Raw genomic sequence first — 25596 nt, 5'->3', positions numbered from 1 at the left:
ACATTTAACAAAAACCCACCAATTCACTATCTCAAAAAATTAGAATGTGGTGACATGCCAATCAGCTAATCAACTCAAAACACCTGCAAAGGTTTCCTGAGCCTTCAAAATGGTCTCTCAGTTTGGTTCACTAGGCTACACAATCATGGGGAAGACTGCTGATCTGACAGTTGTCCAGAAGACAATCATTGACACCCTTCACAAGGAGGGTAAGCCACAAACATTCATTGCCAAAGAAGCTGGCTGTTCACAGAGTGCTGTATCCAAGCATGTTAACAGAAAGTTGAGTGGAAGGAAAAAGTGTGGAAGAAAAAGATGCACAACCAACCGAGAGAACCGCAGCCTTATGAGGATTGTCAAGCAAAATCGATTCAAGAATTTGGGTGAACTTCACAAGGAATGGACTGAGGCTGGGGTCAAGGCATCAAGAGCCACCACACACAGACGTGTCAAGGAATTTGGCTACAGTTGTCGTATTCCTCTTGTTAAGCCACTCCTGAACCACAGACAAAGACAGAGGCGTCTTACCTGGGCTAAGGAGAAGAAGAACTGGACTGTTGCCCAGTGTTCCAAAGTCCTCTTTTCAGATGAGAGCAAGTTTTGTATTTCATTTGGAAACCAAGGTCCTAGAGTCTGGAGGAAGGGTGGAGAAGCTCATAGCCCAAGTTGCTTGAAGTCCAGTGTTAAGTTTCCACAGTCTGTGATGATTTGGGGTGCAATGTCATCTGCTGGTGTTGGTCCATGAAAACCAAAAGTCACTGCACCCGTTTACCAAGAAATTTTGGAGCACTTCATGCTTCCTTCTGCTGACCAGCTTTTTAAAGATGCTGATTTCATTTTCCAGCAGGATTTGGTACCTGCCCACACTGCCAAAAGCACCAAAAGTTGGTTAAATGACCATGGTGTTGGTGTGCTTGACTGGCCAGCAAACTCACCAGACCTGAACCCCATAGAGAATCTATGGGGTATTGTCAAGAGGAAAATGAGAAACAAGAGACCAAAAAATGCAGATGAGCTGAAGGCCACTGTCAAAGAAACCTGGGCTTCCATACCACCTCAGCAGTGCCACAAACTGATCACCTCCATGCCACGCCGAATTGAGGCAGTAATTAAAGCAAAAGGAGCCCCTACCAAGTATTGAGTACATATACAGTAAATGAACATACTTTCCAGAAGGCCAACAATTCACTAAAAATGTTTTTTTTATTGGTCTTATGATGTATTCTAATTTTTTGAGATAGTGAATTGGTGGGTTTTTGTTAAATGTGAGCCAAAATCATCACAATTAAAAGAACCAAAGACTTAAACTACTTCAGTCTGTGTGCACTGAATTTATTTAATACACGAGTTTCACAATTTGAGTTGAATTACTGAAATAAATGAACTTTTCCACGACATTCTAATTTATTGAGATGCACCTGTATGTCTAAAGCTCACTTGAAGTTGTTTCAGATCATTAGACATGTTGGTATGTGGCTTGGAAGCCTGTTTGAAACCAGTTTCCTTCAAAGGTACCTTACTACTAAAACGCTGGCTATTAGTCACTGATTAACTAGGCAGCAAGGCCTTTGATTTTGGGCAAGCATTCTGTCTTTTAAAGATTGGAAATATGTAGATCCCACATTCAACAGATGAGTGCTTTGTGTAGAATTACCATCTTTGAGAAAGGTCGCTACCATGTCCTTCAACTGCGAATAGCCAATCAGACACCTGGCAGAGTTTGAGTAACTCTGTGTTACCCTGAAATGTGTTAGACTGTTGTTCAAACACCAGCTGGCTCTTTTGCATTGCATATGGAAGTACACAAAACACACACACCCACATGTTGGTGCAGCTATCATTATGAGGACTCTTCATTGACATAATGATTTTTATACTGTACAAACTATAGATTCTACCCCCTAACCCTCACAAAAAACTTTCTGCATTTTTATATTTTCAAAAAAATGTTTTTTAAGTGATTTAAATTATGGGGACACTAGAAATGTCCTCATAAACCACATTTATAGCATAATACCCTTGTAATTACCAGTTTGTAACCTCAAAAAAAAGTCCTCGTAAACCACTTAAACCTGCCCACACACACACGCACACACACACACACACACACACACACTGAGTTGAGTGGACTGATGCCCATGTATACCAACAGAGGGGCTCATTAAAAGAGAGAAGGTAGTTCAGGTGCCTGCTTGGATTTAGATTTGTCACAGCAACACACAGAAGGAAAGACACTCCTAAAAACTTACAATGGAGCTACACTTGCACAGTTCCAAAACCTATTGAGTTGCCAATGTAGGCAGCATTTTAAGGCATCAGACATGAAGACTGTTCCAAAAGGCAGTGCCAGCCCTGCCTATTAAGCGACATATGCGAATGCATAGGGCCCCCGCGGCCACAAGGGGTTCCCCTACCACGGGTTCAGTATAGCCAAATAATTATTTGCAATAAGAGTAAATATCACTGGGCACACAGCCCGGCTATATGCACACCAGTAATCTGATGGAACCTATCAAAAATATAAAAAAATATTGCATATGCTTCGAGAGAAGACATGGAGAGATAAGTATGTGAATTTGACACTCCTCAGCCTAAGATCTGATGTGGCGACATTAGTAAGACAGTTGGTTAGTTGCGTGTGTGATCTGGGTTTAAGTCCACCTTTTGCCAATTTTACTATTTTCCCCTTTGCAGTCCATGTAAGCAAAGACAGACAGTGGCTGTACATACCATCGGAAAGTCATTTATTTTCAAATAAAAAATAAACACAAATGGTGTAAATTAGCATCTAAGGGGAGTGTGACATCACTGAAAGTAGCCTAAACACAGTGTTCTCGTCATGATTGGGGGGCTCACTAAACACCGATGTGGCATGCCAATATACACCGATCAGCAACAACATTAAAACCACCTGCCTAATATTGTGTTTTTTGCACCATTCGGTAATTCTAGACTGTTGTGCGTGAAAATCCCAGGAGATCAGCAGTTACAGAAATACTCAAACCAGCCTGTCTGGCACCAACAATCATGCCATGGTCCAAATCACTGAGATAGCTGAACAGAGAATGGCCAGACTGGTTCGAACGGACACAGTCTACGGTAACTCAGATAACCGCTCTGTACAATTGTGGTGAGAAGAATATTATCTTGGTTGGTGCTGTTTTGGCGGCACGAGGGGGACCCACACAATTTTAGGCAGGTGGTTTTAATGTTGTGGCTGATCGGTGTATTATTTGTGCATGTGATATGTGTTTGTTTGTTTTAAAAATTATTTTCTGTCTTTTTTGTACTTCTGAAGTAGATACCTGTGCTGATAAAGTACAGTTGATAGTTTTGCATTTTTAAGATTTATGCTTTTTAATTAATAGATCTGTTTATTTGCACAATTTAAACTTGCTTAGTTATTGATGTTGGGTGTGTTTGGATAGGTGTACTTGCAGGGGGGGCCCCATTTTGAAAATCTGCTTAGGACCCCCAGAATGCTTGGAATGGCCCTGCCAAAAGGTATAGGCATCTTAGGACACATCCACACTAATACGTTTTCATTGGAAAATGCATTGATTTTGCAACATTTACACCTTTGATCCAAACTAGAACACAATTTTCCTCCACTGAAAAGAAGCGTTTCAAAAATGCTCTCCATTACAGCATACTTTGGAAAACAATGACATTAGGAAACTGAAAACTGAGTTTTCAAACAAAAACGGATTAGTGTGGATGTGGCCTTAATTATGCTACCTTCTAAGATACCTTTTTTTAACCAAAATCTAAGGCAGAAATATTCTTTGTGGAGAAGGCAATGCCAAAAAGCATTGCAATATGCTCACTGAAAAAAATAAAAAAATAAATTCAAGATGGCGGGCGAGACTAGAAGAATGTTGAATATAAATAAACTTGTATCACACCCAATCTAGAAAGTAGACATATCATTAAAAATAGCCTGGTTTAATTAACCTAACCCTTTGTTTGTGCTATGTATTTTTATGCTTATTAGAGTATCGCACCATTAATTTAGCAACATGCTAATGCCAGGCGCAATTGAAATCAATTGCGAGTCGAATCTCTTGTGCGGAGCAATGTGGAGAGAAAGCCTCATCCCTTACAAAAATTCATGGCAAATTTGCAAACTTCTGGCAAACATTTGCGGCGAATCAAAAGCTCATTTGCATGTGAAAATAACAAGCGGCAAATTTGCTTCAAATTTGCGGCAAGTTTGCGGCTAGTTTAGATTTTTTGTAAAGGATTCCAAATCAGTTCTTTAATGGTTAGGATGCTGCCTTAGGCCAAGTCCAAACCAACTGGTTTTCGGTTTAACTAAATGGTTTATATGTTTTTATCCACACTGAAACAGTATTTTCCTCAACCCAAAATAAAAACAGATCTAGTACCACATACTTTGAAGACCAATGACGTTAGGAAATGGAAAACAACGTTTTCAACTGAAAATGTATTAGTGTAGATGTGGCCTTTCAAGGCAGCTGCTAATGAAGGCAGTAGGTAGCAAGGCAGTTCTCTAGGTTTTTGAACAGATCTACTGTATGCAAATTAAGAGCAGTGTCTGTACTCTTTCTTTATATGTGTACATCAATAATTTGTGAATTTTTTTTTTTTTTTTTTTCGTCATTCCTCACCTTCTCTAACCCTCTCTTTCCATTGGCTTCAGAGTTTGGACTTCAGTCGCACCCTCAAGCTTCTGTCTGTGTCTCTGTTTCCGCCCATCAGCTTCGCTTTGGTACTGCTGCGTCACTCATATTCCTCTAGATTAGTTTGGTTGTGCTAAAGCCCAGCTCAGCAGGGCAGACACACAGTCCACTTGACACGTCTGGGCACGCAGCATTGGCTCTAACCGTGCTTAAGTCCAACTCTTGGCTATTGGACAGGCTTCTGTGGCCCAGATTACATTCTTTCAACAAACAACAACTCAGTACTCTGTTCTGTTCTAGTATTCTTGTGTTCAAAAACAGCCAGATGGTATGCTGATGGAATTAAAAGGAACGGAATCAAGGGGTCTTGAGAAGCATTTTTAAAACAAAAATGTGCATGTGAATTATCAAGTCCAATTTTTTACTTCTTACAATGCATTCTGGGATGACCTTATCCGTGAATGATCCATGCGATACTGGCTTATTTTTTGTACAAAACAAAGTATAAGGGGCTGTCTGCTCTATTTTTCAGTAGTTTTTTCTATCTAAATAAGACTGATGTCTCTGATTTTTCAGCATCTTATGCAGCAGTGCTGCATTTTTGTCGGGTTCAAAAGTATGGAACCCCTTAGAGGTTAGGGCAGGATTTTTCTCTCTGAAATAGTTTTGCGTGCCCTTGCAATAGTTTTGCGTTCCCTCTCAGTAGTTTGTGTTCCCTCCCAATAAGTTTTGCGTGCCTTCGCAATAGTTTATGTTCTCTCGCATTAGTTTTGCGTTCCCTTGTAATAGTTTTGCGTTCCCTCTGAAAAGTTTGTGTTCCCTTGCAATAGTTTGTGTTTCCTCCCAATAGTTTTGCGTTCCCTTGCAGTAGCTTTGCATTCCCTCGCAATAGCTTGTGTTCCCTCGTAATAGTTTTGTGTTCCCTTGTAATAGTTTTGTTCCCTCATAATAGTTTTGTGTTCCCTCGCAATTGTTTGTGTTCCTTCACAATAGTTTTGCGTTCCCTCGCAATAGTTTTGTGTTCCCTCGCAATAGTTTGTTGCATTGTAACCGGGCTTTTTTGTGGCATTGGCTTTTTCTGGCAACTCGACCATGCAGCTCATTTTTGTTCAAGTATTGTCGAATTGTGCTCCTTGAAACAACCACACTGTCTTTTTCCAGAGCAGCCTGTATTTCTCCTGAGGTTACCTGTGGGTATTTCTTTGTATCCTGAACAATTCTTCTGGCAGCTGTGGCTGAAATCTTTCTTGGTCTACCTGACCTTGGCTTGGTATCAAGAGATCCCCGAATTTTCCACTTCTTAATGTAGGGCTTTACTGGTTGTTTAGATCAGTATTACTATCAGAAATAGTTAATAATTATTTCTGTAGTTATTAATCAATATTTAAATTAATTAATTGGATCTAACTCATTAAAACCTCATATGGAACTCCAGTAAATGTAGTGTGCTACGTTTAGGAGCAAGTTTGGTTATTAGCAATAATTAATAGTTATCAAAGATAATTATTAATTATTAAAATCAATAGAACATTGATGAGAATCAATGTTAGCTTTTTTTTAATCCTTTAAATCAACAGTTATCAAAGATAATCGTTAATTGTTAACGTCGATGAAACATTAAAATTAACACTAGCTTATTGATCATTCAAATTCAATCAAAGATAATTATCAATTATCAAAAATCAATAGAATATTAATAAGGATTAACATTGACGGGGCACCACCCTGGAATCAGTGACTAATAACCGAATATTAAAACAGTCTCAACATTAGATTGTTTTCTTAGGAAAATCGACATCCGAATAATATCGATTTTCGGGAAAAAAAAACAATGAATGAAGGTTTGAATCCGAGCACTGACATCCCGTCAGCATGACACAGGCGTATGCAAAACAAACCAAAACACTCCTCTTTGTAATATAAACAAAGTTTATTTATGCAGTAATATCAATTAATAATTAATACAATGCAGTCAATAAACTTCTGACTTACAACTACAAACAAAACAGTGATATGATTAGATATGGAAATAAAATAATCCTATAACACATAAGGTGTGTGTGTGACAGTGTGTGTGTGTGTGTGTGTGTTAGTGTGGTTCGTGAGAGAGACAGAGAGAGAGATGATTAAGTGACAGCCCGAAAGCTGATTTCGCGATAGCTGGAGATAAAGCAGCCGTGTTCATCACTCAGAGACGGGGCTCGTAAAAGTCCCTTGTTATTTGACTCTTTAATGGATGAACTCAGTTGCTGTCTCACCCGCGATGGCGAAAATGCACAACAGTCCAATTTGGTTGGACCACAATACAGCAAAACAAATTCGTGATAATTAATACCCTGAGTATTAATAATGAGCGGACATGGCGGTCCGTAAACTGTACAAGCAAAAACCTTGAAACACAAGAATAACACACTATAACATTCTATCTCTGCCCAGACGTAAACCTCTTACTTGAATCGCATGAGGACACAGGTAGAATGTGTTTTCCTCCGTCCTTTAACTTTGACCCGGTTCCTTGAGGCTCGGGTGATGACGGGGGGCCGTTTCCTCGCGCTGTCGGCGGGCGGTACGGCTGTTGATTCTCGGCGGGCGGTACGGCTGTTGATCCTCGGCGGGCTGGCGGAGAACTCAGAAATGTCGACTTGATTGAAGATGGAAGAGAAATCTTTAATCTCTTCACTTCTGTAGGCCAACGGATGAAGATGCGAATTGCTTGGCGGTCTCCTTCGGGTCCGTTAGAGTGTTTGGTTGAACACAGAGTAATCTCAACTCGTCCAGTGAGATGGAGATTGTATGGCTACAGTTTCAAGTCGGACATTACTTCCTTATGCCACGAGGCTGCACTGGAGAGCAGCAAAAAGCTATGTCCGTATTCGGTGAACTAAGTTGCTGGAAGCCACTCTGGAAGCATTTCAGAATTATTTGAAGTCCTGATGATGTCATGTTTGAGGGACGTTCTGTGGTGTGCCTCATCCAATAGGAGTTGAGAGCTCGATCCTTTAGAGGGCAAGGCTTCATGGATCTGTAGTCTGTGTTTGGACTCCCTTTGTTTGATTTTGGCGCGATTTTTATCAGTAAAATTTACGACTTAGAAGGTGGGGGCTTGAGTTATGTTTTTATGACTGTTAGACCTGCCTATGTCTTCTATCTGAACACATGAGGCCCAACATTAATAAGTGATTGAACAGTACTAACTGGCATTTTCAAGGCTTTGGATATATTTTTATATCCTTTTCCATCTTTATAAAGTTCCTTTACCTTGTTACACAGGTCTTTTGACAGTTCTTTATATATATATATATATATATATATATATATATATATATATATATATATATATATATACAGGGTTGGGGACTAACGGAATACATGTAACGGGAATACGTATTTAAAATACAAAATATAAGTAACTGTATTCCACTACAGTTACAATTTAAATCATTGGTAATTAGAATACAGTTACATTCAAAAAGTATTTTGATTACTGAAGAGATTACTTTGCATTTTATTGTCATTTGTTTCATTTAATATTTAGTCCTTTCAGATGGAAAACATTTATACATATAAATGATTCGATCCAAAGTGCATTTGAACAGCGGTGAAACACTTTCTTATGATGTGTTACATTCATACGAGCAGACAGAGAAGTAAGTTTGAAGTAAGTTTGGAGCAGAAGAAATAGAAATAAACCTTGTGTAAATTGTCAGCTTTATGCTAAGCTAAAATGCTATTTCTAGCCATTTTACATGCACATGTTACCAGGCACGATCATATTTTTTTATCAAGAAAATTCACGTTAGATCATAATTTTTTTTTTTTCTAATAAGACCTTTGATATTAGGGCAAAAATCTTATTCTTGATAATAATTTTTGTATTGTTTTCCTGTAAAAATATCTAAAAATCCTTAAAACAAGATCAGTTTGATTTATCTTGTTTTAGAAACAACACTGCATAAGATATTTAGGTTTTTCAGAGAATGTATTTTTAACATGTATTTTGTCTTACTGTACTGGCAGAGTTTTTATAGTCAAAACAAGTGAAAAAATCTACCAGTGCTGAAGAAGTAATCCAAAGTATTTAGAATACGTTACTGACCTTGAGTAATCTAACAGAATATGTTACAAATTACATTTTACAGCATGTATTCTGTAATCTGTAGTGGAATACATTTCAAAAGTAACACTACCAACCCTGTATATATATATTAACTATGTTAATTTGTTATGCTTCACAATGTGATGTCTCTTAGAAAGAGAATATGCTATAAGATTTTTTACATTTTCTGAAGTCGCTACCATGGTGCTGGGGTGTTGCTGGTTGTTGGTATGTGTTTTCTGAGGTGTTCTGTGTGGTTGCAAGGGTGTTGCCAGGTAGTTGCTAGGGTATTCTGGGTGGCAGCTAGGTTGTTGCTTTTTGGCCCAAGTCAGAAGAACCCATCCCCTGGTTTGCTCCCTAGAAATGGCTTGTGTCCTTACTTAAATGTACAGTAAGTCCATGTAATTTTTTCACCTATTTTAGGTGTAAATAAATCCAATAGCTTAGAAATGTAAAAGCACATCTCTCCTCAATAAGCCGCATGATTTGAGGTGTCATTCATGTCCGTAGCACAAATGCGCCAAAGTTTAAAACTTGGGTTTAACCCTTATTTATGAGTAATAGTAATAGTGATATTTGCCTTAGTGAGCACCACTTAAAGGTTGTGTGTATGTGTGTGAGAATCATTTATGAAAGGCTTCTAGTTCCTTTGAGATTCTTGAACATGCCTGAATGCAATTAGTTGTCTCTCTTTATGAGGTTTATAAGTGAGCCCAGTGGAGGAATAATGTAGTCCACAAATGCTGCATTCGCTGAGTTTAGGAGTCTCAGATGGTGTCTTTAATGGTTCCTCAGTAACGACATCTTGAATACTCAAAACAGCTGTAGGGGTAAAAAAAAAAAAATCAATTTTAATTGATATTACCCTGCCTCATAAATATTCAACCCATCTGCCAGGAAAGATAAATGGGATGAAATTTAAGGTGAAAGTATTATTCATTAAAACAGACCAGAAAAGTACAAAGACAAAATCTGAATATCACTTAAGTGAGCATACATTTAGAAATTCTCCCTGAAAAAGATCCTTTATGGAAAGACTGAATGTAAATATTTTATTGGTATGCCATACAGTATGCTTTAAGAAAAAAACTGTTATTTTAGTGTTAACAGAATCCAACACAGTGCGAAACTCTTAAATTTAATGATGTGTCTTTGCATTAGTGACTGTGCATATATGAATCTTTGATTGTGCTCAAATATGAATTATAAAAGTGAATTAGCCACTCAACCTCTCTCGCGCGGCTCTCTTTCAGCCAAAGACTTTGTGTTCATTTAAGCCCTTGTTTTTCAAGATGTGATATTTAAATCTTTTTACAACACTAAGGCAGAATGAACCAGATATTTCCTAGGTGTTCTTGACAGATAAGCAAGACAGAGTCCTTAAAAATATACTTATTTTCTTAGGGATGCTAGATGTTCTGGTACTTATGGATAATTGCTTTTAGTTGAGGAAAAATCCTGGAGGGAATGCTTATGATTGACTGAGGAGAATGCCAGTTATTGTCAAGGCAACTTAAAAATCCCAAACTTGCATTAATAGAGTCCACACACTACATGTGTATTACCCTGAAGAGTTAGAAACCCATCATAAAAATACCATTCTAAAAGCCTCAATGTCACATGGATAATTTGCGCTTCATTATCCTATGGACTAATGTTCTCCCCATGTGCTGGCTTGGGCACATTCTTACATCGTAAGCACATTTTTAGTGAAGCAAGACTGGGATGGACTGCTTTTAATATGTATTTCTGTTTAGTTTACAGAAGAGGATGTGCATCGCTACTCAAGCAATCCTATCCTAAAGGAATTGTAAAATAATAATACAATTGAAATTCTGTCACTATTTACTCACCCTCATGTTGTTCCAAACCCATTTGGAACACAAAAGGAGAGGTTTAGCAGAATATCAGAGCTGCTTTCTTTCATACAATGAAAGTGGCTTCAGAAGTGCCACTAAACGAATAGCCACTTTCTTTAAAAAACCCATTTCCTGGGGGCCTGGGTAGCTCAGCGAGTAAAGACGCTGACTACCACCCCTGGAGTTCGCAAGTTCGAATCCTAGGGCGTGCTGAGTGACTCCAGCCAGGTCTCCTAAGCAACCAAATTGGCCTGGTTGCTAGGAAGGGTAGAGTCACATGGGGTAACCTCCTCGTGCTATAATGTGGTTCGCTCCTGGTGGGGCGTTTGGTGAGTTGCGCGTGGATGCCGCAGTGGATGGCGTGAACGCAGAAGCAACTGAGATTCGTCCTCTGCCACCCTGATTGAGGCAAGTCACTACACCACCATGAGGACTTGGGCATTCCAAATTGGGGAGAAAAAGGGAGAAAACAAAAACATTTCCTGTTTTCCCTATTTACATTGTGTTTTTGGCATCTACAGAGAACTGCAGAAAGATCAATCTATTTATATGCTAAATGGAATTGGGAAAAATGGCTTGCATTAACAATGTTTGTTGCACCAAAAGCCTTGAGGTATTCTATAAAACTTGCTTCTTGGTTTTGTTTTTGCATAGACAAAAAAATTAATAAATAAATAAAAAAAATAATAATAATAATAAAAATAATATTGTCACACAACAAGTTCATGGCACTCAAGGTCAGCAGCCATAACAGTTTGAGCAGCTATTAAAGTTCCAGAGTTTTCAAACTAATTGTTGAAATGATCATTTACTTTATTCTTCCTCACATAAAGAATTAACATATTATGTTAAGTACTTAAAAAGGCTCTTTGACCCAATAATATGGTGTGACTGTATTGTTTAGGCATCAAAATGCCTTTTATATTCTGTTTGCTTTGTGTGAATAAACTCCTTTATGTTTTCACAGATCTTGTAATATAAAAGAGGTTTATTCCACATATTAAACTGTATTACATAAGGACCACACTAACATGTGACTTTCACTGTAAAGTAGCATTAGCCGAGGTTAATCATACCCAACACTTAACCTTACCCTTGTTGGTTAATCTACCCCATTCTGTGTCCAAAAATGCGGAGTTACCCAGTAAACATTCACTTAAAGGAATAGCTCACCCAAAAATGACAATGTTGATATCATTTACTTCGCCTTATGTTTCAAACTTGATAGATGGTGCTTTTTCTTCTTCCTCCTGTGCAGTTCTTTTCCATATAATGAAGGTGAAGGGGCTTTTATGCCCAAATAATAACAAAAACACAATATTAAAGTACTAAAACTTGTGTTAAATTTGTGTGAATAACAAATTGTATGGAAGCCCAGAACCACATCGTGAAAAAACAACAACAACAACAACAAAAAAATCTCTAAAAAAAAGTTTTTCTCTCAAATAAATTTGTTTCTTTAAAAAAAATTAAAAAAATTATTTCTACAATTATTTTTTTCTCTCTACATATTTTTTCTCTCTCAAATTTTTTTTTTTTTTACCTCTCTATGATTTTTTCTCTCCTCAAGAGGCAGCACATGAGAATTTTTATTTTTATTTTTTTTTGCTATTAATTAGCATGCAGTACCAACCTCAGCCATCAGGTGCCACTATCAGTAAGCATGAAATCTTATGTTTACTTTTAATTTTATTTAATTTTTTTTATTTTATTTTTTTGTAGGACGTAGAGGAAGGATCTAGACGCCTAAAAAAAAATGTTTTTTTCACCTACTGACATTTTTTTCATGGTGCTTTTCAGGGCTTCCATAAAATTGAAATCTAAGTCATTATACTCTGAAAATCTTTCCCATGTGATGAAGCTCCCAAATGTCATTTGTGCTTTCTGCATATTCAAACCTGGTTTGTTGCAAACAGTTACGAGACACTTGAGAACATGTTCGACATCAAACAATGGCCTTATCGCTGCAAGTTTCATTATGCACAAGTGCGACTGAGATTTGAGGGCAAGATTTTCAGTGGTTAAAAATTTGCGTCTGTTCCACGGAAAGACAAATGGTTTTGACAGAATGACAGAACTTATATATTTCGATGTCAGTTTATTTGTGAACAGTGTTTTTGCACTAGATTTGAGAGTAACAGCCTGTTTGAATGATGGAGCTGAGCTGTGATAGAGTTGCTGAAAGACCCCTATTTATGTAAAATGCTGCAAATTGCCTTTAATTGTGTGATGTAATGGAAATCAGTCAAACATTTTAGTGCATCTTTTATGCTGTACAAGTAGGAGCAGTTAAGTGAGCTGGATAAGGGAGTCACTTTTAGGATGTTGAAAATAGCAGCTTTTCTTCTGAGTGGTCATGATGGGGAGACAACGTAATTTATGATGCCTATATGTTAGCGCAAAACCATGTGTCTTATCACCCGCAATCCAACTTAACTAGCAGCCACATCCACTACCTATTTAAATAAGCCATTGACATTCTTTTCACACAAATGAGGCACATTATAGAATGCTTTGGATTTGTAAATATCAGCGCTATCAAAGTCCCTTTAAGGAAAGTCAGTTCACTCTGTGGCCATCTTGGCAATGCCCCCATTTTCTACATTAAGTAGGCTATAATCAGGTAAGTAGGCTACAGCTCCTATCTACAAAACTGTTTGGCAATATTACATTTCAGTAACTTGTGTCAAATAAGCAATAATTCTTTCTTTAGCTTGAATCACGCAAAAAAAATATTTTTAGGCTGGCCCAGCTAATGCACATGTGCCTTCTAAATAGTGCTCTGACTGATATATGGGTAGGCCGATATTAGCCTTTCACCGATATATCGTATTGGCGTATATTTTACCGATATATGCAGATATGAAAACTTTTTTTCAGAACATATAATGCAGAAAACAATGCTTTAGAATTGGTGTCATTACGTAGTTTGTCCAGCAGAGTGTGCTCTGACTCCATTGTTTACAGAGCTAACTCTGAACTGACGGTGGCTCTGCAGACAGGGCGTGTCTTCTCGGTAAGTTGCTAACTAGTTTGTGAAATACATACTGGAAAGTTAATAAACAATGACCCCATCATTTCCCCTTTTCAATATAACTAATATAACATTAACCCTGTCCCTGACAACCATGTCACTCATGTCTGTTTGCTGTTAGCCAGCTATAGTTTGTCAGTGCAGTAAGTAATGTAGCATATTGAAAGGTAAACATCAGAGCATCTTTTTGCAGCTCATCAGACAACGATGCAGTGGTGGATTGAGTCTGTTGAGTGTTGCTTTCACACTATGCTGTTACCTAGTTGGTGAGATGCAATGCTGGTCCATCTTTTACTCTCTGTGACAACAAGCTTATAGCTAACTAGCCAACCACGTAGCTACTTTCAATGTTTGTCAGCTGAGTGGAAGCTAATGTGTAAACATGTATTCAACAAACTGTTTTGCTAAGGATTCACAGTTTGGTACCCCCTTCAACCGAACAATTCCAGTCATATCATTTATAAAATGTAATATTTAAAAGTCTGGTTTTCCACCAAGTTTCCCCTGAACTTGGTGTAAATGCTTCTTGTTTTACAACCTGCCAATAATTGACTGGCAGTATTAATATAGTCAGCATTTGACTGGTACTAAACAGTACTACTGATGTTTAGTTAGTTTGCCTGACACAATTAATGTTGCGCTATTACAGCCAACTGAAAGCAGGCAGTAAATGTAATTTGCTTTAAAAGCGATGTAGTTCATCAAGTAATTCATCAAACTGCGCACAGCACACACTAATTTTGTGTTCTGCTTTTGCATAATCCCTTTAGTGAATTGGGTCTACAAAACTTGCAAATAAACAGTGCTATCAGAAGGCACAATTATTTCTTTGTGGATGTATGTTTGTACATGTGAAATGCAGATCTGTAGTGGATGTATAAAATATGTTTCTCCATTGATGGGTCAGTGGCATAAGCCCGTTCCTTATTAGACCAAAACAACCTTCGGAATAACATGCTGTTTATGTTTCACTCCAACGATCACTACCAAAAACTGAAGCTATTGAGTTCTGACAGTAGGAGGCATCTGTGCACCAATCTCTGATTCTTTCTCTTGTTTTGTGAAGAAATTATCTCTGATTAAGAGTCTGATTAGTGTGCTGTGTGGCATCCTGTTGTCCCCAGCATGAAGTGACACGTAATTACACAACAAAGTTTTGGAGCTCTAAAAAAAGCTTTCCTGCAAACTTTAATGTGTTACACAGTGTTTTAGCCAAGCGGGTAGTGTGTCTCTGTACGTTAAACTGGGTTTGGAAAACATATTTTAACATAGAAAAACTACACACTTCACCTTTAGCTATTAATTATTAGGGTTATTAGGGTATTGTTAATTTATAACTCTGTGGTCTCTCTTGAACTCTTTTGATTCTCTCTCATAATGTGCTGAGCTGTACTGACAACATGATCACACAGGAAGTTGGCATGTTGTTTCCGAAAGTTACAGTACCCTAGGATCAGCCACATTATGCAGACTCACTGACAAGCGCCTTCTCCCATCAGACATTCTAAAGTGTATTTCCCTTGTTTCCCTCAAACCTTTCCATTGTGGCGCAACCGGAAACGTGTTGCGTCAGCAGCTTTGAAGACCAAGGTTCACATCCCAAATTGAAACCAGTAAGTAATTGTGTTCACATCAGTGACTAGTGAGATTTGGAAGTTACATTTTCCACCCTAACGTAAAATTTGTATTCCACTGATGGTTCAGTTCATAAAATATGCATTCCTCTTCACTGTATTACAGCCTGTACAGCTGAAAAATACTCACTTCACTACCCACTTTTGGCGTCCTCTGTGGACACTACATCCAGAAAATGGAGTTCACACGTGCCCATACGCCCAATAACACTTACCGATTTGGCCACTTGGGGCAGTGTTTCGAATTTCAGTAAGCACAGACCGACTTTAGCTAAAGAAAAGACAACCTACTGTTTACAATTTCACTGTGAGATCAGTGTGATAATGATCAGTTCCAATTACAAATACAATTTATACTGTATACACACATATCATATCCCTACTTGGGCTGGACGATAGGGTGATGCAATCTGATATCGACGATATCTGACAAATATCCGATGCCGATTGCGACAGTCATTGACAGGTGATGATCGACAATTTTGGGAAATGACAAATCCGTAGAGCTCAGAAGTTGCCAAATATATTACATAGTAGCCCTATAGTTATCATGCACTTAGATACTTATTAAAATATTAAAACAGCATTACGAATTAAAGAGGCCAGTTGTGTCCATTTTCACTGCCGACATGTTCTTTGAATAGTATGAAAAAACATTTCAGTTATAACCTACTCTCTAGACTCAGACCTGGCTAGATTATTAGATAAAAACAGCACATGCATTAGAAATTTCATTATTAAGAAAATACAGCCTGTTGGGAAAAGACATTATGAAATGTAATTTAAGCAAAATTAATGATACGAAACATCGCAGTCTTTATGAAAAACTTTTATTCAAAAGTTGTTCAGAACGCATTGTTTTGTGACATCAACTTGAATTCATAATTTACTCATAAAGAAAAGTTTTTAACTTGCAGGCCATGGAATTAAACTAACGTTTTCTTTTTAAATAAAATAGGCCCAAATAAACAACCTTGTGATTTCCTTAAGGAAAGAACAGTTTAAGAAACAAAGATGAAAGTGACTAAGTCATAAAATAATACAAAAAAACACGTTTACCTTGAACTTAAAATTTAGTTCAATTTTATTTTATTTAGGCAGCATTAACTTCATTAACAAAACAACACAAACAAGATTTGATAAGAACACAGTGTAAATTATTAGGCAAAATGTATTTATTAGGCTTACACCTAATAGGAAATCTGGTGTTTTCTATTCGTTTTAAGCAGACTAAGTGAAATAAACAAATCGTTGTAGCCGTTTTATGAAAGTAGAAATTATGTGGGTTGTGTTGAACTTTCTAGAGGTAATGGTTTATATTTCAATTATTTATAATTATTGTGTTTACATTCATAATTGTCTTTATATCTTAATTGTATGAGTAATTTTCCACTTGTAGCTGTAGACTGATACTTGCGTGACGGCAAATGGGGCTGGTGGAGGAAGCTGGAAACTGTTTGGATTTGGGAAAGTGATTATATACAATTATTTGACCACTTTTTTATTATTGTAATTGCTTTTTCATTTCTTTTGAAATGCAATTTGAATTTAGAAATATCTTTGCTTGAAGTTTTTTTGTGTTTCTATAAATGAATTAATTTTTTAATCAAAATTAACTGGTGGAAGTGAAATGTGTGCAAAAATATTAACTGATCCCTCGGCAGTGGGGGCAGGGTGGTTGACAATGTGGTTGATGATGCGATAGGATATCACAATATTTTTTTAAATAAAAATATCTTGAAAATATTTCTTGCATTTTTCCCAGACCTAATGCATATGTACACAATCTAATCAGGTCTTTTTAATCACAGAGGCAGCAGTAAAATAAAACTGAGTTAACGAGGGTGAGACCTGCGAGATGCTTTGATTGACCTCATTCCCTCATAGAAGATCAGAGTGCATTAGCAACTGCTGAATGTTTAACTGGCTGAGATTCAAACTAATTGACATGCCAGAAGCTGTAAAGCAGAGTTTTGCCACCTATTTTTTTATTTAATGTCAGTGCTGGGTTCTACAGTGAAGCGATTTGCTATAAAGTGGCATGTGTGTATCTAGAAATGTGTCTGAGCACTAAGCCCTAACATAACACCCTTGTTTAGACAACAGACACTCCTAACTTACACAGAGTTCCAGAATTCACTACAGAAAGCCCAATCCTGTCTGAATCATTATATGAAATAGCACATGTCCTATGTTTATAAAGTAACTCTCAAACGTTGTTTAGAAAATGAATCCTGTATGAATAGTGCTAAAAAGCGAAACAGAGAGTAAGAAAAGACACTAAAGTAAAGAGAGGCAGTAGAGAGAGTGAGACAGGGAGAGGTGTACAGTGTAAATGATGGAGTGCCGGGTAATTTGCTGCGTCATGTTGCTTTTTATGGGATCACGGGAAATGGACTTAAAGCGATATGTCTGTTTCTCAGTAAACTTAAGCCATACATTTTCTCTTGGTTTTTTACTCCCCTCTCTACCGGCAAGATTTCCTCACTTCAGAGCTATTCATGCAGGCTTATCCCTGCAACAAAAACAAATCATTCTGGTAAAACATAGCGTGAGTAAACAGGTTGCACAAGCAGTCTGAGAATTGTTTTCACATGGCCCAGTTTATTAAGACATTCAGAATTAGACAAACATAGTGCACACTTAGATTTGTATGGTTATGTCAGTGTGATGTAAACAACATGCAGAAAGCTATTTTTATCTTCATGTGACACAAAATGAAAAAATAAACAAATAAATAAACCATGAAATGATATCACAGGGAGGTTTCCTCTAGACCCCCATTTAGGGATGTCAAAAGTTTCTATCAATGGATTGTCCCATGAATCATTCCTCTCAGTCTCAAGTTCTATGCGGACTGGGAGCAGGTACGTTAAAGCAATGCAGAAAGCGAATGTCTTTATTTTCAAAATAGAAGTCCAACATTTAATGAACTGATTATGAAATTAATATGAACATGAATTACAGTGTACAAATAAAATTAAATTAAAAATACAACTCTTTACAAGACTCTTTTAGGATATCTCACAATAGGGTGAAATTATCTTTATATTCATATGCTTTTCCCCCCCCCAAAAAAAACACAAATAATTGAAGATGAATTTTAAAATCTGCTACATAGCTAATGATAAAACTGTATATATTATACACAGTTTATATGCAATTTGGAACAAAATGAACATTACATTTATATAGCACTTTTCACCAGGCACCCACCCAGTGAACCGGGGACTTTCCTCAACCACCACCAGTGTGCAACATCCACCTGGATGATGCAACAGCAGCCATAGTGCACCAGTACGCACACCACACACCAGCTATTGATGAAGAGGAGAGAGTAGAGTTATTGAGCCAATTAATTGATGGGGATTATTAGGATGCAATGACTGAGAAGGGCTAATGGGGGGAATTTGGCCAGGACACTGGGTTATACCCTTACTCTTTATGAGAAGTGCCCTGGGATTTTTAATGACCACAGGGAGTAAGGACCTTGGTTAAAAATTTAATCCGAAGGATGATGCTTTTTTTTACAGTATAGTGTCCCCATCATTATACTGGGGCATTAGGACCCACACAGACCGCAGGGTGAACACCACCTGCTGGCCTCCCTAATACCTTTTCCAGCAGCAACCTTAGTTCCCGATCTGTCACTCACTCTACGTTGTGTCGATGTAGTGACACTAGGGGTCACTCTTGGGAGCCCGAAACACCTCTGATCTTTTGAAAAAAGGCCAATGAGAATTGGCGAGTGGAATTTGCATGCCACTCCCCTGGACATATGGGTATAAAAGGAGCTGGTATGCAACCACTCATTCAGATTTTCTCTTCGGAGCCGAGCGGTTGCATTCAGTGCATTGAATACAATTCCTCTAAAAAAAAATGTTTAAAAATAAAAAAAAACTCACCTCGCTAAAGACTGCTGGATTTGACGGCACATTTCAGCGGCTTCTCCCCTTCTGTGCCTGTGCAGTGCAGAGAATGCCCCTGGGTGCTTTGGCAGAGCAAAAAAAAGAGTATATTCTGAAAAGAGTATATTTTCTATTCATAAAAGATTGGCACACGCAGAACGTCTTTTTAAAGATGTCTTTCCGTTTGTGTGTTATTCCTGGTTGCGGTCGCTATCTCTCCGCTTCCGATGGCCACGATCGCTGTCTTACGTGTCTGGGCACTGCCCACGTGGAGACATTGTTCGTGGATGGATCATGTCCTCATTGCGAGAACATGACCATAGCAACGTTGCAGTCGCGGCTTGCCTTCATGAGAAAGCATGCCACCCCAGCAGCTCCCCGCCTCGGTCCTTCTACCTACGGTTATGAGGCCGTGCCGGTTAGCACTGGGGGTGATTTGTGGACCTCATTGGACCACCTCCACCGGGTATCCCCCCACGGACATCCCATTCCCCAGCACACTCGCTTGCCCCGATCGTGTGCTCAGGGCGGGTTCGACATCTCGTCTAGTGCCCCAGAAGAGTCCCCTCGACGTGGCACCTCGAGCTCCGCCCTGCCGCGAGGCCCCACCTGCTGGTACGTTCGACACGATTATCCCCTTGGTCCCCCTCGCCCGGAGTTTGGACGCGTGGCTCGCGCTCTCCAACCCGTTGCGATGGCTGACCCGGACCATCCGACTTGGCTACGCGATTCAGTTCACCAGGCACCTGCCCAGGTTCAGCGGCGTCCGCTTCACCTCGGTGAAGGGCGAGAACGCCGCTACCTTGCGTGCGGAGATCGTGACCCTCCTGAGCAAGGGCACGATAGAGCTTGTCCCTCCAGCCGAGATGAGGAAAGGGTTCTACAGCCCTTACTTCATCGTACCAAAGAAAGGCGGTGTGTTGCGACCAATCTTGGACCTGCGAGTACTGAACCGTGCCTTGCACAGACTCCTGTTCAAGATGCTGACACAAAAACGCATTCTAGCGAGCGTCCGACATCTAGATTGGTTCGTGGCGGTAGACCTGAAGGATGCGTAATTCCACGTCTCGGTCCTACCTCGACACAGACCTTTTCTGTGGTTTGCCTTCGAGGGCCAGGCGTACCAGTCCTCCCCTTTGGCCTGTCCTTGTCCCCTCGCCTCTTCACAAAGGTCGCAGAGGCAGCCTTGCCCCGCTAAATTAAGTGGGCATCCGCATTCTCAACTATCTCAATGATTGGCTGATCTTAGCTCATACTTGAGAGTTGCTATGCGCACACAGGGACCTCGTGCTTCGACACCTCAGCCGACTGGGGCTTCGGGTCAACTGGGAAAAGAGCAAGCTCTCCCCGGTTCAGAGCATCTCTTTTCTCGGTCTGGAGTTGGACACAGTCTCGATGACAGCACGCCTTACGAACGAACATGCTCAGTTGGTGCTGAACTGTCTGAAGGCGTTCAGACAGAGGATGGTTCCACTGAAAATTTAGGCACCTGGGTCATATGGCATCCTCAGCGACGGCCACACCGCTCGGGTTGATGCATATGAGACCGCTTCAGCACTGGCTTCAGACTCGAGTCCTGAGATGGGCATGGTGCCGCGGGAAACATCGCGTGGCCATCACGCCAATTTGTCGCCGCCTCTTCAGCCCTTGGACCGACCTCGCATTTCTACGGGCAGGGGTTCCCCTAGAGCAGGTCTCCAGATGTGTCGTGGTTACAACAGTTGCCTCCAAGATGGGCTGGGGCGCCATATGCAATGGGCACACAGCCGCCAGTTCTTGGACTGGCCCGTGGCTGCGTTGGCACACCAGCTGCCTAGAGTTGTTGGTAGTACTGCTCACCTTACGGAGGTTTCGGCCGTTGATCCAAGGCAAGCACGTGTTGGTCCAGATGGACAACACAGCGACAGTAGCTTACATCAACCATCAAGGCAGTCTACACTCCCATCGCATGTCACAACTCGCCCACTGTCTCTTCCTCTGGAGTCAGCAGCGCCTCAAGTTGCTATGAGCCACTCATATCCCGGGCGACCTCAACACTGCAGCTGATGCGCTGTCACGTCAGGTTACCCTCAGGGGAGAGTGGAGACTCCACCCTCAGGTGGTCCAGCTGATTTGGAGTTGATTCGGTCAAGCACAGGTAGACTTGTTTGCTTCCCGGGAATCCTCCCGCTGCCCACTTTGGTACGCCCTGACCGAGGCACCTCTCGGTATAGATGCGTTGGCACACAGCTGGCCCCTGGACTACGCAAGTTTAGCCCAGTGAGCTTCTCGCACAGACCCTGTGCAAGGTCAGGGAGGACGGGGAGCAGGTCATCCTAGTAGCACCCTACTGGCCCACCCAGACATGGTTCTCAGATCTCACGCTCCTCGCGACAGTCCCCCCCCCCCCGGTGAGTTCCCCTGAGGAATGACCTTCTTTCTCAGGGACGGGGCACCGTCTGGCACCCACGAACAGACCTCTGGAATCTCCACGTCTGGCCCATGGACGGGACATGGAGGACTAAAGTGGCCTACCACCCATGGTGGTAGACACGATCACTCAGGCTAGGGCTCCCTCTTCGAGGCGCCTGTATGCCTTGAAGTGGCGTCTGTTCACTAAGTGGTGTTCTTCCCGAGCGGAAGACACTCAGAGATGCGCAGTGGGTTCAGTGCTTTCCTTCCTGCATGAGATGTTGGAGGGGCTGCTGTCCCCCTCCACCTTGAAGGTGTATGTAGCCGCTATTTCGGCTCATCGCAATGCAGTAGATTGTAAGTACTTGGGGAAGCACGACTTGATCATCAGGTTCCTGAGAGGCGCTAGGAGGTTGAACCCCTCTAGACCGCACCTCATTCCCCTGTGGGACCTCTCTGTAGTCCTTCAGGGTCTACGGGGAGCTCCCTTTGAGCCCTTGGAGTCAGCTGAGCTTAAGGCACCCTCTTTCAAGACTGCACTCACTTCCATCAAGAGGGTAGGGAACCTACAAGCGTTCTCTGTCAGCGAATTGTGCCTGGAGTTCGGTCCGGGTTACTCTCACGTGATCCTGAGACCCTGACCGGGCTATGTGCCGAAGGTTCCCAGGACCCCTTTTAGGGATCAGGTGATGAACCTGCAAGCACTGCCCCAGGAGGAGGCAGACCCAGCCTTGGCATTGCTGTGTCCGGTGCGAGCTTTATGCATCTATTTGGATCACAAGCAGAGCTTTAGAAGCTCCGAGCAGCTCTTTGTCTGCTTTGGTGGACAGCGTAAAGGAAGCGCTGTCTCCAAACAGAGGATCGCCCACTGGGTCATTGACGCCATCGCTATGGCATATCCAGCTCAGGACATGTAACCCCCTGTGGGGTTACGAGCCCACTCTACCAGGAGTGTGGCGGCCTCATGGGCCCTGGCCAGTGGCGCCTCTTTGGCAGACATCTGCAGAGCAGCGGGCTGGGCAACACTCCAACGGGTAGAGTCGGTTTCGTCCTGTGTAGTGGCAGGCACAAGCAGGTAAGTTCCGGGACAGCTGGCTGGGTGTACCGCTTGCACATAGCCCCTTTCCCCTCCCTTGAGGGGAAGACGTGTGCTCTTGACTCCCAGTAGTGTTCACAGACTGTGATCCCTGGATGACTTCCTCCTTAGCCCTGTGGCAGTTGAGTTTGCAGAGAAACTCGCTGCCGACTCAGTAAGTGCACTGGTAAGGCCCTGTACTCAGGTAGGTGCTCCACATGCGGTGGTTCCCCATAGGTAACCCCATGTGTTTTATCTTCTGTAAAATCATTTCCCTCTTGGTAAACTACGTCTTCCTTGATGCTCTGTTCGCCATGCCTGTAGAAACTCCTCCCCCCTTGGGTAGGACCTACCATGCGACTCTCCACATGACATACTTCCGACAAGACGCGGTAAGACCATGTGATGTATTTCCACTTGAAGTACCCCCCCCCCCCGTTCTCTGGGCGGGGTGTGGTCTCCGCGGTGTCTTCCCCTTGGGAGTGACGTGGACACTCGTGGATCCCAGTCTGTTAAAAAAATTCCACTCTTTTTGGGGATAAAAAAAGAGAAAAGAGCCCCGGCTGGGCTAGCCTGTCCCTATTTGTTGGGCAGTCGACTTGTTCCTGAAGGACCGTTCGACGCTCATAGCAGCGTTGGGGGAGGATACGTGACAGCCTGATGCGCTGGCTATGAGGCACACAAAAGTCTGCCCGTCTCGCACTGCTAGTCCACGTAACACAGTTCAGCTAGTTGTGGTGTTTTGTATAGGGACCCCTAGTGTCACTACATCGACACAACGTCGAGTGAGTGACAGATAGGGAATGTCATGGTTACTTTCGTAACCTCCGTTCCCTGATGGAGGGAATGAGACGTTGTGTCCTTCTTGCCACAACGCTGAACTACCCGCTGAAATGGCCGGGACCTGGTCTCGGCTCCTCAGCACAAAACCTGAATGAGTGGTTGCATACCAGCTCCTTTTATATCCGTATGTCCGGGGGAGTGGCATGCAAATTCCACTCGGCAATTCCATATTGGCCTTTTTTCAAAAGATCAGAAGTGTTTCGGGCTCCCAAGAGTGACCCCTAGTGTCATTACATTGACACAATGTCTCGCTCCCTCCATCAGGGAACAGAGGTAACGAAAGTAACCACGACATTTTCCCCAGGAGGTCTCCCATCCGGGTACTGGCCAGGCTCAACCCTGCTTAGTTTCAGTGGGCAACTGGTCTTGAGCTACAGGGTGATATGGCTGTTGGCAAAAGACAACTATGTTTATGATCTCTGGGATAGACTGTTCTTTTTTATTCCAATAAGCTTCAGTTTATTTGGGCAGTGGGGGTTCTGATGTGCTGTACGCTCCGATGACATCATCATAGGATTATCCTATCACATATCACATTTTCCCCCCATATCATGCAGCCCTATAAGCAACCATTAAAAACACAATTGCAAAAATGCAATGGTACAGTATGTTGAAAAGCAATGTTCTATTTTATTTAATAAAGTATTTGACTCCATTTTGATGCAGAATTTGAATTAAACTTTAAAAAATTTAATTCAGAAAAATGAAATGGAAAACACAAGATTTGGGAAAAATTTTACATTTCATAGTGTAGGGGGCAACAGCTGGGTCCTCAATACGGATATTCAAGAATAAAAACTCAGAGTCAGGATTTGCAATAATGAAATGAGAGAGAGTTTACTGATTGTTCTCTGTAGGTTCACTAGGCATCAAAAATCAATAAGATACAACAGTTAGAAAGACAGGAAGTCTAAGTGCAGTTTTCAAACTTTCCAAAGCAATTATAGTCATATGAAAAATTACATTAAGGGTGTCATCGTACCACAGTTTCTAGCATTCTGGTAGGTCAGCTACTATGGACTGTTTCCATCTTCCTGCAAACAATAATTGTTAGCCACAACATGAATCTATGTCCCATCCTTGGCTTAAACAACTTATGGTCAGATATCAAAGGTTAGCTATCAGTTATGGATACTCCTTATTTCTTTACGTCAAAGGGGTACCAAGGAGAGCAATTAAAATCCTTGGAAGTTGTTTTCGACTATGGCAAAGTCACATTTGAGAGGGCACAATAAATAAATAATTCAGAGTCATGAGTTATTTAGACATGCAATGTGTAGGTGTCAACTCCTTCTCAGGAATAGAGGCCTTCTCCCCAGCCTTGCTGGAATGCCGGGCCTCACCATCTGTGGAACATTAGGACAGAGCACAGAGAGAAACAAAAGGGCACAAAAGAGCACAAGAGAGCACACTATTGCTGTATCTAGTTGAAGTAAATTCATGTTTCAATTCATTGATGACATGAGGTAGATGTGTTGTCCAGTCATGGTTACTTTTACAAACCATAAAACAAATATAATAACAAAAAATCATAACTATGATCTCTCTCTCTCTCTTATATTACTACTTGTGATTAATCAATCCTCATATACCCCATATAATCAAATGGTTAAATAGGGTATTTGATTCATTATGTAATAAAAATAGAAATAGAAATGGAATAAATGCAATACAACATAAAATGCACATTCTCCGGAGGCCGGGCTAAATGAGTAAACACTGTTAGTGCACTCCTGACATGGGCCAGACCCTCAGTCACCCCTCAGATTACATACATATTACTTGTTCCTTTCAGGAAAGGAGGAACAGAATATTGATTAATATAATAAGAATAAGTGAGGATTATGAAATATAAGATATAACTTTCAAGAGCAAAGAGGGATTAGAACTGACCCCCTTCAATAGGGCCCTACTTGAAAAAGACAAAGCAATTTTTACTTAATTAAAAAACACTTGAAGGAAACTTGCATGAAACTTGTTTTAATTTAATATTTACATTGGTATAACTTTTAAATAGCCTTCAGAAGTGTGTTCAGTAGCATACTATTAATTTTTTGGTATTGTGACTACCCTAACCCCATTGATTGTGTGTCAATGTCAATAAATTTGTACA

General features: G+C 40.7%; 1 protein-coding gene across 1 annotated transcript in view; it reads left to right on the top strand.

The window, feature by feature from the left end:
- LOC127431765 (rab effector MyRIP-like) overlaps positions 1-25596 on the top strand; it is a 203654-nt gene that overhangs the window by 5402 nt on the left and 172656 nt on the right. The window lies entirely within an intron of this gene.

Source organism: Myxocyprinus asiaticus, chromosome 41, assembly GCF_019703515.2.
Source record: "Myxocyprinus asiaticus isolate MX2 ecotype Aquarium Trade chromosome 41, UBuf_Myxa_2, whole genome shotgun sequence".
Lineage (NCBI taxonomy): Eukaryota > Metazoa > Chordata > Actinopteri > Cypriniformes > Catostomidae > Myxocyprinus > Myxocyprinus asiaticus.
Note: the sequence above shows the minus strand (reverse complement) of the source record. Positions and strands in the feature narration are given on the sequence as shown.